Source organism: Equus caballus, chromosome 2 (assembly GCF_041296265.1).
Source record: "Equus caballus isolate H_3958 breed thoroughbred chromosome 2, TB-T2T, whole genome shotgun sequence".
Classification (NCBI taxonomy): Eukaryota; Metazoa; Chordata; class Mammalia; order Perissodactyla; family Equidae; genus Equus; species Equus caballus.
Window position 1 is genome coordinate 91,272,631 of NC_091685.1, and position 17,557 is coordinate 91,290,187.

The following is a 17,557-nucleotide window of genomic DNA, read 5'->3' on the forward strand; positions in this document are numbered from 1 at the left end:
GGAATAATAAAGAAAGTAAGTCATAGAGGAGTGGGAGCTGGCAGATCAATGCTCTTGCTTCTCGTTCTTTGGGAGAATAATTCTGAGGTACATTTATGTGATTCCTCTGAGAATCCCAGCGGGATGGAGCCCTAATTGCCCACCAGCTAAAAATTTACCCTTAGTTGACTTTTTTCCCTTTCCTTTCTCTCTTCTGCTCCTTTACTCTGCTCCTGAGATCATTTCCCAAGTAAACTACCCAGTCTTGTGCTCAAGTCTGTGTCTAAGACAGGGAGCACTGACGGTGGCTCTAGAAAGTAATAATAATAACAATCAGCCTGGGATTGTTTAGTGGGACTGGATCACTCAACCACCATATGGCAACAGGAACCTTATTGCTGTTGGCAGTAGCATCGCAATAATCACAGGGATTGAGAGTCTCTGAGGAAGTCTCAGCTAAGCCAACAGGGAGCCCCAGGACAAAGATCGCCCATTAGAGTCCCATGATGGACGGGAATGAACCAGCTCTAGAACCTCCGCCATGCTTAGTCTTTGACTGAGAGGAGGCTGGGGAGTGTGTGGCCTTGGAGTGAATGCTTCAGTAGAGCTGAAACTTAAGGCAGCCAGAGGCTGTCAGTTAACTACTCCTTACAGCAATTTCTCTCTTGAAAGGAGATCTGAGCAGTACACTCACTCCCATGGCTGCACTCCTAGAGCTCCATACTGCATAGAACTGGGTTCCATAGAGTCCATGGTGATGATGGAATTCCAGAATAGCAGAGGTCAGGTGATGGCACTTAACCATCTGAGGCATGGTAGACATAATTATTAAGTCAGGCAGGCAGAGTAGAGTTGCACCCAGGGCATTGTGACCTGCAGTGATCTGTGACAACGTCTAATAGATCATGGTTTTCTTGGGAGTGAATGAGATAAACAGTGAGCCAAATCATGACTTGATTTGTATAATCAGAAAAAAATTAAGAGCTGCTGAGAAGAATACTGATATCAGCTGTCATATTGGAAAGTTGCGATCTCTTTTCCAGTCTCCCGATCTAAGTCAGTTCTTATACCTGAGCCCATCAATCGAAGGTGAGGCTTTGTCCCCTAAAGGAAGAACCCTTTAATGTCACCGCAAGTATATGCAATAAATGGTTCCCATTCTATCTCAAAGGGAACTGTGACTGTTTAACAGAGTAATTGTACACTATGGAAAGAGATGGACTTTTGAGAGCTATTGGACGCAGGGTCTAAATTGACACCCATATCAGGGAATGTGAAAATGCCCTCATGGTGCCAAAGTTAAGAGTGGAGACATATGGTGTCCAGATGATAAATGGAGTACTGGCCCAGATCCATCTTATACTGTGTCAGTGGGTCCACAGACCCAGCGTATGGTCATTTCCTCAGTCCCCTTGTGAATAATTGGGATTGATATTCTTAGAAACTGGAAGAATGCTCACATGGTTTTCCTGACCTGTGGAGGAAGAACCATTATGATAGGAAGGCCCAGCTGGTTAAGTACAACCACTTGGCTTCTGCTATTCTGAAATCCTATCATCCTTGAAATTGCTTCTCCCAGCAGAGACAGTAAGTCAGAAGGAATATTGCATCCCAGGTAGAATTACAGAAATTAATACCATTTTTGAATATTTAAAGAATACAGAAGTGGTAGTTCCCAGCACATCTTCATTCAGTTCACTGCTATCATCCCTGGAAAAATCAGGTGGATCAAGATGGGTGATGGTGAACTTCCACAAGCTTAGTGAAATGGTGGCCCCCAAAGCAGTATCTTATTAGAGCATATTATCATAGGTCCAGGTCCAGCCTCTGGAACTTGGTTTGTGGCTGTTGATCTAGCACATGTGTTCTTTTCTTGTCTGGAAAGAGGATCAAAACAGAACATTTATACAGGAAGGACAGCAATATATATTCCATGCTGCAAAGATATGTTAATTCTTCTGCTTTCTATCACAGTGTGGTAGGAATGGACTTTGATCATTTTGATATTCCACAGAACATCATAGTATTCACTATCTTAATGACATCATGTTAATTGGGCTGATGCATAGGAAGTAGAAAGTAGTCTTGATGCCCTGGCAAGCTTGATACATTGGTGCCACAGTCTGGGAGATAAATCCTACAATGATTTAGGGCTCTTTCATATCTATGAAGTCTTAGGAGCTCAATTGTTTGACCTATGTAGGGATATCCCCTCTAAGGTAAAGGAAAAGTTATTGTGCTTTGAACTTCCTACAGAAGTTCAAAGAACAAAAACATGGCACAGCAGCAATGGGCCTCTTTAGATTTTGGAAGCACACATATTATTCTTGTGATTATCTGACCCATTTATTAGGTAAGTCAGAAGACTACATTTTAGGTGGAGCTCAGAGAAGGAGAAGGCTCAGAAGCAGGTCCAGGCTTGTAGTGAAAGCCAGTCTACTGCTCAAGTGACAAGACCAGGCATATCCCATATAATTTGGAGTAATCATGCTAGATAAGGATGATATGTGGACTTTCTGGAAGCCCCAATAAGAGATTTATAGGCAAGACTTCTAGAGTTAGCAAAAATATAACTTCTGTGTTAAAGAAGTACCCATCATTTGAAAAACAGTCTCTAGAAGTCTACTGTCCTAGAAACGGAATGCCTGAAAATGGGGATATCAAATAACTATGTGATTAAAACTGCCCAGTATGAACTTTGTCATGAGTTACATTCCCAAGTCATAATGTTAGAAAGATGAAGTTGCAATGTGATAGGATGAAATAGTGCATCTGGGAGCTGGTCAAAGGGCATAAATAAGTTACAGGGATAAGTAATCCTGACCTCCATGTCACCTACTTCTCTTGCACCCATACCTTTCCCTCAGCTCACCCCTGTCACTTCTGGAGGAGTTCCCTATAACCAGCCTGGTTCATGGATGGCGTGGCTCAATATGCTAGTGATATCTGAAAACGGACTGCTGCTGCACTATGGCCCCCCTTGGAGTGTACCCTATAGGGCAGTAATGAGGTGAAATTCTCTCAGTGGGTAGAGCTTTGAGCAGTATGCATCTGTTAATTTTGTATGGTAGAATTGGTCTAAGCATTGGCAATGACTTGGCTGGTTGGTCAGGGGCCTGAAAGGAGCAAGATTGGAAGACCAAAGTAAAGATCTGGGGAAAGAGGAAGAGGGATGGGCCTATGAGTTTGGGCACAAAAATCTTTGTGTTCATAACAGTGTCTGCTGGGAAGCATCTGTGGCAGAGGAGTCACTTGGCAATAAGGTGGACAAGATGATACATCTGGTGGATGTTAGCCAGCCTCTGTCAGTGCTTGTGCAATGGGCCCATGAATGGAGTAATCATGTGTTTCAATTATCTATTGTGGTGTAACAAGCCCCACCAAAACTTAGGGGCTTAAAAATGATTCTTTGGCTTTGTTTTGTTTTTTTAAATTTCTCCTGATTCTGTGGATTGTATTGGTGGTTCTTCTGCACTACTTGATTCTATTTGAGCTAGGACTATTGGCTGGGGAGTCTTGGAGCTTCTCCACAAAGCCCCTCTACTTAGCTAGCTTGGGCTTGCTCATAGTATGGAGGTCTCGAAGTAGTCAGACTTTTTACATGGTGGCTGGATTCTAAAGGGAAGCATTCCAAGAGCATGAAAACAGAAGCTACTGGCTTCTTGCTGCTAATAAGCCATCTCCAAACTTAGCAGCTCAAAATAAAAATGATTTATTATTTCTTATCATCCTGTGGGTCAGGAATTTGGGCCAGGCTGGTTCTCTGCTCCATGTGGTGTCAGCTACTCCGTTAGCTGCATTCAGCTAGTGGTTGGTCTGGTCCTATAGGTCCAAAAAGTCTTTACTCCTCAGTGCTTCAGTGCTGCTCTAAGTGGCCTCTATTTTAGTTCAGGCTCAGGTTCATAATTCAGTTATCTAGCCCAAGCTTTTGTACAGCAGAAGATGGGTTTACATTCCCTGCCAACAGTGCCTCTGATATTACTAGTGCCTTCTGACCTCCTGTACCTGATTTCCTGACGTGGATCCTCCTAAACATTGTCATAGACCAAGTGACCCATTTTGGGGGAAAAAGATGTCTGATCATGGGCTCATGACCACAAGATCCATCAGTACTACAACATACCTTATCTCTTAGAAACAACGGCCTGATAAAATGTTGGAATGGCCTATTAAAGGCTCAGATAAGATGAGAGCTTGGATACAACACACCTGTGGGTTTGGGGCACTGTCCCCCAATTCTGAGATGCACAATATCATGTTCTTCAGAGGATCCTTAGCAGGACCTTAGACCCCAGTTCCCTACTGATGTAACCAGCTCAAAATAGACCATTTATTGCTTTTTCTTTGATCTCTCCTTTAATTTCCTATCTTCTTTACTGTTTCCTAGAGTTACTTTTCAAATAAGCAACCCGCCCAAGTCTGTGTCTCAGGCTCTGTTTTAAAGGGAAGCCGTACTTAGACACTTCTTAGAGTACACTACTTTTGGTATTATGAAAAAAATGGAAATTAGCATACGTGGTATGCAATGTGCTTTTCAGATTATTTTTTGGGTAGATTCCCAGAATTGAATTGTTGGGTCAAAAGATGTGGATTATGTTTAAGGCTCTTGCTCTGTCCATTGAAAATAGTGTACCTACTTGTATTATTTCCAGAAAAAATATGATATTGTTGTGTCTCACTTTCCTTGTCAATTTTCATTTCTGTAAGTTGCAAGGAAAAATTTTGTGAAGTCAATGGCTTGTTTCAAAGTTATGAAGTAAGAGTGACATGAAACAATGGTTCTCATGTCATGTTTCATTGTAAAGTCCACTTCTCCCTAATTGACAGAGTGTAGCTAGAAACAGCTAAATGCAGTCGTCCTTCAAAAAGGAAAACTCTCAGAAAACAATATGTTCATGTAAAGGAAATCCTAGGACTCTGAACACTTTCTGATAAATCATTTCAATAAAATTGCAGTGGGTTTTAGAGGGGCAAATGAGAGTCTCTTCTCCTTTAAGGGCTTTACCAGGTGCTAAAGTGTCAGTGAAGCCTTTCGTCTTTTGATGGTGGTGGAGTTTGCGAAGATGTGCGCATAAAGAGAAAAAAATAATAATGTAAATCAGAAAATTCCTTTCCTCCTCTCAGATTTATAGGGTTCATTTATCTCTGTGTATAAACCACATCATTTGCTGAAGAAAAATGGACCTTAAAAATAGCTGACTTTCCTGGTAAAGTGATGCTTCTTTGTACAATAGGAAACTCCACCAACTTTGAAGCCTGACAACTTAATTGATATCCAAGTTTATTTTTAAAATGAGTTCCTATAAGAAATGATGTGAAACTTTTTAAGGGGAAGTACACAAGTGCCCCAGCAATGTATTATTTTAGTGTTTCTAAACTTAAGCTCTAGTTGCTACTACTAAGGTTAACAAATCAGAAGGGATTGGATAGTTTTAAAAGCAGAATACTGCCCACATATTTCTGGTTACTTAAACATTTGTTATTAGAAGAAACTGGGTTTTGGTTCAAATGGACATCTATTTCCTCTTCTTCTCGAAGATTCAAAATAACAGAAAATACACTTTCCAAAATGATAAAACCAAAAAATCTTTGGAAAGTGAGGAAAGGTACCGTCAGTAGACCAGAAGATCTGAGGAATTCCTGAATGATAGAAAGCAAAAGGTGTTGTATCGGGGCTGGCCCCGTGGCCGAGCGGTTAAGTTCGTGCGCTCCGCTGCAGGCGGCCCAGTGTTTCGTTGGTTCGAATCCTGGGTGCAGACATGGCACTGCTCATCAAACCACGCTGAGGCAGCGTTCCACATACCACACCTAGAAGGACCCACAACGAAGAATATACAACTATGTATCGGGGGGGCTTTGGGGAGAAAAAGGAAAAAATAAAATCTTTAAAAAAAAAAAAAAGGTGTTGTATTGATGGAAGAAGCAGAACAGTAGAAAAACAGAAAAATGGTAATGGCAAGGAGTTTAAGCGTATTTATTGGTAGAAGAGCTTGGAGAAATGCTTACCTGGGAGTCAGGGCCATCTTGACGGGCGTGCGACCTGTACAGCTGCATAGTACCCTGTGCTTAGAAGGGGCCTCTACTTGGTTTAATGCCCTGCTATTGTCTCGAAATTCTGAGTAATTTTTAAACAAGGAACCCTGTACTTTCATTCTGCACCAAGGCCTGCAAATTATATTCCAAGTCCTAACTGTTAGTGCTGTTCTTCCACTCCTTAAACTGGGGCTATGGGAGCGGTTGCTTTATCCTCAGGCCCCACATTATTAATGCTTCTAGCCAACAATAGGCTTGCATGAGGCTCCTAGAGGGATTACTCATGCCTGAGAGAAAGTGTAGCACAGGATTTAAGATAACTGTAGGCTTGTAAAATAAAACAAAATGAAGAAGAAGGAAGAGGACAGCAAGAAGAGGAGGGGGAGGAGGAGGAGGAGGAGGCCAACTCTTCCAGGGTAAAATACACTAAAAAGTCATTCATAATTTGGTATTTGAAGGAGTTCTTGGTTTCTCACCCATATTGGCTGCCTGTAAACACAATTCTGTCTACTTTTTTACTGTCAGTTTTCAAGGGAGAGCCCCCTGGAGAAATGGACCTATACAACCATAGAGAAAACCTGTCTCAGTTGCCTATGTTAACTAATATCATCCATCATTGATAAATAGGAAGAGAGAACAGCTCACCAGACACAGGAGGAAAGCAAACAATGTGAAATGGAAGACCAAAGGTGAAATGATAATTGATCCGGGAGAAAACAGGTAATTCAAGGAACAGAAGAGAACTTTAAAAGTTTAAATTCTATTCCCAGAGATATTCAGGAAAATATTGTATATTTATATTATATATTTATATTGTATATTTAGTATTTAGGAAAAACCAGGCAACTATATAAAAGGAGAAAGCAGAGTTCAAGAAAGAATACATAGAAATTTTAAAAAAATGGCAAAATTAAAAAAAAAAAGGACTAAGTTGATTATGAAATTGGTGGGGAAAAAGATCAAGCTGATAACCTAAAAGATAAAATGAGATAATCTCCCAGAGTTTAGAGCTGAAAAAAAAAGAGATGGAAAGTATGAAAAATCTTTTCCTTTAACTCTTATACCTTGCTTCTTTGAGTAAAATAAAAATACAAATAATAACACATTTCCTTGAATTTTAAAAGACTCTAGTTTTCAGATGGACAGTGCTCACAGAGGTCCAAGAAAAGAAGAACAAACAAAACAAAAATGAAACTGAAAACATTTTAATCTGTTTTGTTCACAGATTTATCACTTGCACTCCTATACCACTTGCTCAGTAAAAATTTGTTGAATGAATGAACAGATGAAAATATCCTCTTGAAGCCTCAAAATTCCAATAAAAAAGACAAAAATCTTAAATGCGACCAGAGAGAATAAAAGAACAGATTATCTCAAACGAACAGGCATTTGTTGGTAGGTGTCTCTTCAGCAACTAGGGACATGTTGACAAGCAATACCTTCAAAATTTTGAGAGAAAATGATTTTGTACCTAGAATTCATTACCCAGCAAAATTATCATTCCAGTATGAAGAAAAAGACATTTTCTTCCATCTGAAAAAATTACCCCAAGATATTCAATAGAAAAAAAAAATAAAGAAACAAGAGTAACATACAGAATCCAGAAACATAGAAGCCAGAAGTTCAATGAATAGCAATTGGAGGATGACAGTTGTATGGAGACTTAGAAAGCAATAGTCCATAATAGAACAGGAAGACAGAGGCTCTGTAAAGCCTCTTTAAGGCTTTAAGAAGAAAATTATTTCTACCCACAATTTTTGTGATTAAAAACACAGAGCATCTTAATATCATGAAAGCATATTTTTCTTCAGTTGTCAAACTAATAAGAGGAAGACAATCAGAAGGTATAAAGCTTTACGCCATACATAGTCTAAATACAAACTAAAGTCAGTTCCACTCCTCTTCTGGTTTGTAGGGCAATTTCTGGACAGTTCTGCCTGATCCTGTCTTGGTTGGAAGATGAGGCTTCCCCCTTACGTTACTGTCATCTCACAAAGTATTAAAGTCTCCAGTGATGGATGAACATTATTGCAAACTGTATACTCATCGATGATGAGTGGTGGATGCTCCTTGGGTGATAATCTGAGTGACAGAATGGATTGAGTCATGTTCTGTTCAGTCCTTTTTATTGAGATGGAAGGGTCTTCTCCCACCCTCTCCTTGAGGTTTGTTCAGTTCTTCCTTGATGATGATACTTGATTTATTAAAGGAATACATGAACATGACTTCCACAAAGACTCTCTTGGCTGTGGGTGATTATCTAAGACAGTGTTCTCCAGCAGCTCCCAGACCATGGCCAAGAAGGGCTGGACTTCAGGGCCACAGCTGGGACCAAAGTCTGTATGCCTATAATCCGATGCACAGGGATGGGAGTACGGTGAGACTCCTCCTGGGTCCCTTAGCATATAGTGCTGGATTCCCATAGCTCCTGCAAGGGCACCTTTGTCTGTAGATGGATGCCAAATTGTTGTTGTTGAGGGGGGCAATGCAAGTGGGGGATGTCTTATTTGGCCATCTTGCTGATGTCACTCATAGTTTGAATAATTCTGGAGAGCGCTAGGGCATAGGGGCTGTCCCTAGTTGTTTGGTACCTGGCCCTGGGGTGATTAGGGCAGGGAATAGTGGCCCCCAGAGGCAGATAGAGAACGTGATTGGGGTATGGGCTGTGGATTGGATGGTTTGTGTATGAAAGGTGCGCTTGCAGGCCAGTTGTTTGCTATCTTAGGGTGACTAGAAGGTTGGGCTCAGCTGGTTACCTCTCTCTTAATGCAGTCTCAGGGCTTCTCCATATGGTTCCTCGTGGGAGGTGGCTGGTCTTCTTACATGTTGGTTCAGGGATTCATGAAACCACAGTGGAAACTTCTAATCCTCTTAAAAATCTAGGACTGGAAATAGCAGAGTGTTGTGTCCACTGGTACATTATTGGTAAGCAGTTATAGGCCAACCAAATTCATTCATGAGAAGGGGAAATAAACTCTATCTCTCCATGGGAAGAGTGTCAAAGAATTTGTGGCCGTCTTTAATCCACCAAAGCTAATAATGAAGAAAGGAAGCCCCTCGTCCCATCCTTTACCTCTCCTGATACCTGTTTCCCAGAGGCAATTATTTTCAACTTTTTAACTATTGTTACTGGTATTTATATTTTGAACAATGTGGTTACACTGCCATTTCCCTGGATTTATCAATTTTACACATTATTTTTTGGCTTCTTTTCAGGTTAAATGAGGTCTTACTTCAATCTCTCTCTCTCTCTCTCTCTCTCTCTCTCTGTTTACACACACACACACACACACACTGCACACACATTTACCCTTCTCTGATTACCTCAATAGAGCAATGTCATTATTTGGACGATATTAGATAATCTACTAATTCTATCTTTTCTTCCTGGAGACAAGATCTCCTTTCCAGAACTTTCTGTTCCCCTGCTCCTATCTGGACTGGCTGCTCCAGGCCTGCTTCTGCTCATCTGTCATCCTGGGACTTCTCTTCACTATTATTCTGGGAAGTCTCTTTGCCTTTCTCCTATGTTGAAGTCTCTGTTTTCCTGAATCCCATGTTTTCTCTTTTTTGATTAACCTCCTTGTTTTACTGGAGTCAATTTCTTTTATCCCTAAAACTCATCTTGGGTTTTTCTTTTCTTTTTAGCATTAGTAGAAGTCATTTGTCTTATTGGGGATGGAAGGAAGGTGATAGTGAATGTTTGAGCAACCTTCTCCAGCATGGAAAGCAAAGCTCTTGCTTCCCTTTCAGGAATGGGAGATCTGGGAAAAAAGTTTCTGGAGAAAGCTCTTCCTGCTCTTGAGGAAAAGGAACTGATTCTACGGGACCCAGGTTTAATGGATGATCATGGCTCTACCTATTAGCCACTAATAGCTGCTGTCAGAAAAAGAGAAAATAGAGCTTTTTTTGGTATGGTAACAGAAGAAGAGGAACATAGGTTTAATTGGGAGAAACTGAGGAAGGGAGAAGAAGTGTATATGGGGGTGTGGAGGTGAACTCAAAGGCTAGGAGATAGGGGTCACTGCCAGAGAAGTTCAAGTTCACACCATTGATGGTCCTGACCTTTATGGAGAATTTCATATTGCTGGCCTCAAGTGTCCTGCCAGTATATCATACAGCCACTGTGGGTATGAAAGCAATACCCAGCTGAATCTCCTCTCAAATAGAGGAAACTGCTTTCTTATTTGCACCCTCCCTTTACCTCCAGGACAACGATAAGATCAAAGGAATCCTTGAACACCTAGTGAGGAGGTTTGTGAGTTGAACTGAGCATCCTCGAGCATCTCAAGCTGGAACATTAGAATTGGTCACTTGCACTATATATACAGAGTAGGGTCAAAACTGAATCAATCTAAAATGACTGTGCAACAGTTTAGCTTCTATATTTCTATAACTGACTTCATCTTCCTCTGGAGCTACTTAAATTCCTGGTGATTGTAGAAAATCATTTTTTAAAGCTTATGATTAAAAGGTAATTTAATCTCTTCCAGTTTAATAGTTTCATTTTATGAGTGTATATATATATACTTATATTGAAACAATTTAAAATTCAAACTCTCCACCAGAGTTGTTTCTCTTCTGAAGAGTCTCCCTTCCTTCTCCTTATACCCAAGATGGTGTCTGGGTACAAGGAGGAGCTTATTTAGCCTCATAGCTTTGGGGAAGGGCTCCTTGTCCAAGTGATATTGTTCACTCTATTTTCCTGTTGATCACCACTGGGGTATATATTCACCTCTGCAGTTAGTGACTTCTATCCTCTCTGCATCCCCTGCTGAAATGTCCAGTTTTGTCCTCCATTGGCTGTGTGGCTTACCCTGTCTAACCTGTGGCCTTCAGTGTCATCTCACCTCTCTTGATAGTGACACAAAGGCAAGCCCTCTAGCTCTTGACTCTTGATTAGCTTCCGTGACCTTCTCTATATCCTTTCTACACTGCATGGAAAAGTATGGGAGACTTGAGAATAGCTAATACAATCCTCTCTGTCTAACAACTCATGCTTCTTTCTCCTTAGCTGCAGATACCCATGTTGGTTTAGGCCAGGAGACACTCTGAGGTGGTCTGCTCACGCATTTCAAATAGGAACTGTAGCACACAAGGGCCTTTTTCTATGCAGGACACAATTCACCAGTCTGAGGCTCCCATCTCATCTCTTCCACATCTGATTTCTGTCTCCACAACCCACCCCTCAACTGTCTGAATCTTAGGGGTGTGGGGCGGGAGCACTGAAACCCTAAAGAACCCAGGTGGGATGTGCATGTTGTTCCCTCCTAAGCTTTTCCACTGCTCACTAGAAGAGTATGTATTCTCCCCAATCTAGTGGATAGTTCTCTTATCATGTCCTCTTCTGTGGACTTTTGTTCTAGATGGTATCTGCCATCCCCTCTCCTCAGGCGATTAGGCTGTAATGGTGGAAAGAGCTTCAGAGACAAAAACAAAAACAAAAACAAACTCACAAAAATCTGGATTACTAAAAAGGAAAATGTTCTGCAAGGCATTGAAAATGATTTCTCATTACCTCTTTTAAAACCACTCTGCAGGTCTAATCCTATATCTGTTCTCTTGAAATCTTAGGCCAAGCCGAGAATTTCTGTGGTCACTCTTTAATAGTTATAAAGTGTTTTGTTCACAAGAACAGTCTTATATCAACAATAGAAATGTGCAGGCCAGTGTAACAACCAAAACCCATACTTGTATCTAATTGTCATTGTATAAGTTTCAGCTCAAAAATCTTCTCCCCAGAGAGGCCTTCTCTGACCATCCTATATTAAAAGTAGCCTCAGGGCAGCCTCCCAGCCACTTTCTATTATATTACCTTGATTTAATTCATTTAACATATTTATACTGAGGGCTTACTATGTGCATCCAAAATTAGTCCAGGCACTGGGGATATTACAATAAACAACATAGACCGGGTCCTTTCTCTATTGGGAAGGGGTAGACAATAGACAAACTTAAATGAGCAGGGAAAATATCATTTAGCCATATGTGCTGTGCAGAGAATTAAGACAGAGTGCTATAGAGTGACTGGGTGACTAATTTACATTGTGCGGTCAGGAAAGGTCCCTCTGAGGAGGTGACCTTTAAGCTGAAATCCAAATGACAACCTTTTACTTGTTGCATACTGTGTAATCAACAGAGGCAAGAGCTTGTAAGATTGTACGTCATGCAGCATAACTCCTAGATGAGCATACTCGAGCGTAACCACACAATGTTCCCTGAGGTATTGGGACAACCTGGTGGAATGATGAGTGATCCCAAGCATGGTCAGAAGTTATGCCGTTATTTTGCCTGAACCAATTCATGGTTCAGTAGAATATTAATTTCCCATGACCCTTCTACTATTTGCTTGAAAGAGACCCTGGGATGCTGGGCTGATGACAAAAGTGGATGTCTGTATCAACTAACCAAGCCTAAGGAATTGTGCAATTTGTAATGGAGTTGCTAAATGTCCACAAATGATGCAGAATCTGAGAAACAGAAGGTCATGTAGAGGAAGTACTGAACTCAGGCTCTCTTCTGCCTGTTGAATTTTGGGCCCAGGAACATTTGGAAATTGCGCACTCAGTGGAGGAGGAGGACTTAGAAAAGAGTCTACCATTTTATAAATTCTCCATGGACACACGGGAAAGGAAGAGAAGCCTGTTAGATGGCTTCAGGGCTTCCTCTCCACCAGCCCCCCGACCCACAGATTTGGAACACTGAGAAAGACTCTAATGTGGAGCAGCTATGAGACTGGGAGACATTTGTAGACAAAGGCTTTAAGGTACAGTTATTGAGGATAATATTCATCTTTAGTTTATTGGAATTATTTGAGCCAATTCCTGTAATAAATCTTATATATAGCTATATATACATATTCTATTGGTTCTGTTTCTCTGGAGAACTCTAATACAATAATCAGTTGTTAAATTGAAGAAAGTTTAACACTATCATCACCAAAAATTAGAGATAAATTTTCTCCCTCTATATAAACTCATTACAGAGCAACATGTTCATTATAGAAAGAAGTCATAGTTAGGTTTCTATTGGTACCTATAGATAGCCTTGAGTGTGGATGAGACCCCTCTGACTCCAGCTATAGGTCAGTCTGCCCTGAGTCCCTGAGGAGCTGACCAAGGTGAAGAGTTCATCCATACACGTGCACTTGGATGGGTATCCTTCCAGGATGTTCCTGTAAGGTACTATTTAAAAATGGCACTCTTCTATCTATGGTACGAACAGGCCCTGTTCTTGTCCCTAAGTGTAAAATGTAGACAAGGGGCATTCATGAGTAGGAACTCGTAGGAAATCACAGCCTGAAGAAACAGATGCTGTTGATTAGTCAGAGAGGAAGAATCTTTCTTCCTTTCTGAGGCTGCCATTTCCAACTCCTCTCATCTCTCCTGGGAGCTTGACCCATCAATAACCTTGCTTTCATCCACCTATTATCTCTTCATTTTACTGGCCTCAATTCTTCTGTCTTGAAAACGCTGAGGTTGTTTTTCTCTTGAAGAAATAAAACCCGTTCCTTTGAACCTGCTGTTCCCTCAAGCTGTCATCCTCGTTCTCTAGGACGCTCACTGTCAAACCCTTTGGAAGAGTGGCCTGTGCTTGCTACCTGCACTTCCCAACCCCCCGCTCACTAATCTCCTTACCTCTTTCGTTGATTTCCAGCTTCACAAATGACCTAAACCTTCATTTGGCAGCCACTTGGGAGAGGCATGTTCTCTTAAAGGCAATTGCAGTTAGATTTTGATACGAGGAATATTTAGATACACAGAAAAACTTAACAGCCATGCTCCAAAGAGCCTGAAATGGAGTTCCTAGAGTGGTCTATGGGAGCACCCAACAGAAAGGTCACGCTCCTTCACAGCAAATGGGACTGAAGTTGAGGGGGAGGAAGTTGGATTGCCAATTAGCAGGGAGGTCTCATACACACTAAGATGCCCCAGATCGAGAAATTGAGAGAGTGGTTTCAAATATGAGCCCGAATTTAATTTGCTAAAGAATCTAGCATTTTCAATGTCTGGAATTTGCCATTTATGTTCAGCAGTGAAAGAGAAATGTGCACTGTCCTTGGTCAGTTTCTTCCAGAAGCAGACCTGGAGGCAAGGATTTGGGTGTAAGTGGTTTGTTAAGGCACAACCCCAGGAAGAAACCCATAAGGGAGTAGAAGCAGCATGCTGGGGAAAGGGAAGAAGCTAAGAAAGGTGAGGTTTCAGGTGAAGTTGCAGACTCAGCCTGATCTCCTGGGGTGCTTGGTGTTTACCTCACCTGAGACACAAGAGCTGGGCTTTTGCACTCCCATACAGTAGGTCAGGTCCTGGTGGGGGTGGAGGTGGACATAAAATCCCCAGGCACTGCCTCTTCCCCTTGCAGGCTAGGAGGCTCCAGTGTCTAAGGGCAGGCTGCTGAAAGTTGCAGGTGCAAATAGTTAGTAGCAAAAACACTGAAGCTGGGGATGGGTGAACAGAGCCCGTACAAGAGATCCAAGAGGATCTGGTCAGGTCTCCGACACTGTCTGCTACATACGCTTAAAGGTAGATGCTCCTTTAGGGTGACCGGGCCCGTGTAAAGTGGAACAATTGCAAGGCACCCAGAGCCCTGAAATCTTTAACAATGAATCAATCTAGGACTGGTGGGGCCATTCTGGAGACCATCTGGCAGTAGTAGGGATATTAACTATGCAAAAACCCTGGGACCCAGCAGCAATTCCACTCCTCTTTAATTGTCCTGGAGAAATCCACAAGTCTCCATGGAGACTTGTACAAAGATGTACAGTGTAGCCTTGTTTGTGGTAGCAAAGGACAGGATAAACTAAACATAACATACACACACACACACACACACACACACACACACATATATATATAATGTGCAAAGTATAGGCATTTTTCCTCCTTGCATACATGGATCATTCATTAATTATTGTTTTTTTCTGCAAGGGCTTTAAATATATTCTAGATCTGTTTTATATATTATTTTTATAATTTGAAGAGAAAAAATTATTTTTAAAGAAAATAATAAAAATTGAGAAATTGAGCTAAAAACGTGAAAAAGCAGCAGAACAAGGATTAGCAGGATATATGGACAATATCCTCCCAGATGAAGAAAGGAAGTGGTACAGCTATTCTCCCTGCCCTTTCTAAGGCCATGTGGGTTTTCCTTTGGGAAGTCACCCCCTTACCGCACCCCCCTACTCCAGCTCCAGGAGTTGGCCCTTCTTGGCCTGAGCTGGTCAGCAGAATTCCACCCCTCTTAACAGGGTCTAGATTGAGAGGGAGGAGCAGTGATCAGGCCTAACTCCATAAGGCTTCAAAAAATAGAGAGAAGACTGGACCTCGGAGATCATTTTTTTCATTAGGCACAGATGTACACATGAAAAGCCTAAAAGGGCACAGATGTTCTTTAACCTTGTCACATTTAGTAGGTTTTCTTATTTCAAGATATTTTAAAAACACAGGAATTTAACTGCAGTTAATTCCAACTGTCACACTTTGAGAGAAATAGGGAGCTATAGTTAGGAGGAGAAATGGCTGTAATTCTGTAAAAACTTGCATAAACGGGAGTGAGTCAGGGCTGTGCCCGGTAGGCGCCTGGGGCCTGTGATTTGGCTGATCATATGCCACCACGCAGTCTGGGCAGGGTCCTTTACTCTCTCTCATCTGGGACAAATCTGTCACCCAACACCAAATATACAAGTGTATCTACTGTCGTAGAATCAAATCCAATTACAGATGATCAGTTCTACGTAGATAAATTAGGTAAGGGACTGTGGTTTAGGACCAAAAAGGAAAAATGTGTGGAATTATCTATATTCCCTTGGGAAGATTCCATGACTCTTCTGATCATATCTAGGTTTGGCATTGCTGTTCCCAATTTATTACCTCCCAGGAAGAAAAGTAGAATCTACTGAATAATATTGATGCTAAAACCTTGGGAAACCACGAGATATTAGGACTGCTGGCTTCATCAGATCAAAACTGAACTCTGCTAGCATGCCTCACGGGGAAAGCGCGGCTTTGCAGTTACAAAATTATTTCCAGTCCTTGATTATTCCTTGATTCTAAGAATTGTGGCCTGTCTCCTTTCAGTTTTAGAAACAAAAAATTCAGAGTATCAGTGCTGACCAAATATAGACACTGGTTTCTCTTTGTTACTACTTAGAGGAAAGTGTGACACAAGCTTCTCCAAATGTAGGATTATTAAAAAACCCACTGGATGGGGCCAGCCCCATGGCTGGGTGGTTAAGTTCGCGTGTTCTGCTTTGACGGTCCAGGGTTTCTCCAGTTCAGATCCTCGGTGTGGACCTAGTACCACTCATCAAGCCATGCTGAGGCGGCATCCCACATGCCACAACTGGAAGGACCTAGAACTATGTACTGGGGGGCTTTGGGGAGAAGAAGCAAAAAATTAAAAAAAAAAAAAAACCCACTGGAGTTTTTCAATGTGAAGACCCCACTGAAATTTTAGAAATAATCAATGGCATATAGTGGATTTGTGCCCTGATTTAACTTTGCTTATTTGAAGTATGGAGAAAAATCAATAAATACTGTGCCGTACTAGATTATGTTACAAATAAAGGAATCATAGACTCAGAAGACATATATAGTGTCTAATACTATATCGTGGACTGGTAATACTATTAAAAATAACAATAGAGGTAATAGGAAGTGAAAGATTCACATTTGTCTTGGCTGTTTCTTGGGATTAATCTCCAATTTGTTTCATTACCTTAATAATTTTAAATTTACTGGATAGATTTCTTTTTGGATGGAGAAGAATATATATGTATTGACTGAAAAAACTCATGATGTAGAGACAATACTATATTGCTTATTATTATGTGACTCTCCTAGCAGTAACATGCTCACTAAAATAAGAATTGTAGAAGCAGGAGACCTCACACTGTGTTCACTGGTGTTACCAGCTTAGGTTTAAAGAACTTTGACTACTTTTGCCTTTGTGCCTTTACTGTCCCCTATGCTGACATCTACTAAGACACCACTAAGCGCGTCAGTGCATTTATTTATTTATACATCTGGTTTCATGTTCCCAGCAACTAGCACAGTGTAATATGGTGGAGTGAAAAGATAAATCAAGAGGGAGAAGTAGTGGGGGAAGAACAGGTGGAGCGCAGGGGATTTTTAGGGCAGTGAAACCATGCTAAATGATACTGTAATGGTTGGATAACTGTCACTGTACATTTGTCCAAACCCACAAAACGTACAACACAACAGTGAACCCTGATGTAACCTATGGACCTCAGTTAACAATACTGTATCGACATTGGTTCATCAAATATACCACACTAGGGGCCAGCCCCATGGCCAAGTGGTTAAGTTTGCGTGCTCTGCTTTGGAGGCCCAGGGTTTGTGGGTTCAGATCCTGGGCGTGGACCTACACACCGCTCATCAAGCCATGCTGTGGTGGCATCCCACATAAAAGAACTAGAATGACTTACAACTAGGATATACAACTATGTATTGGGGCTTTGGAGAAAAAAAAGAAAAAGGAGGAAGATTGGCAACAGATGTTAGCTCAGGGCCAATCTTCCTCACCA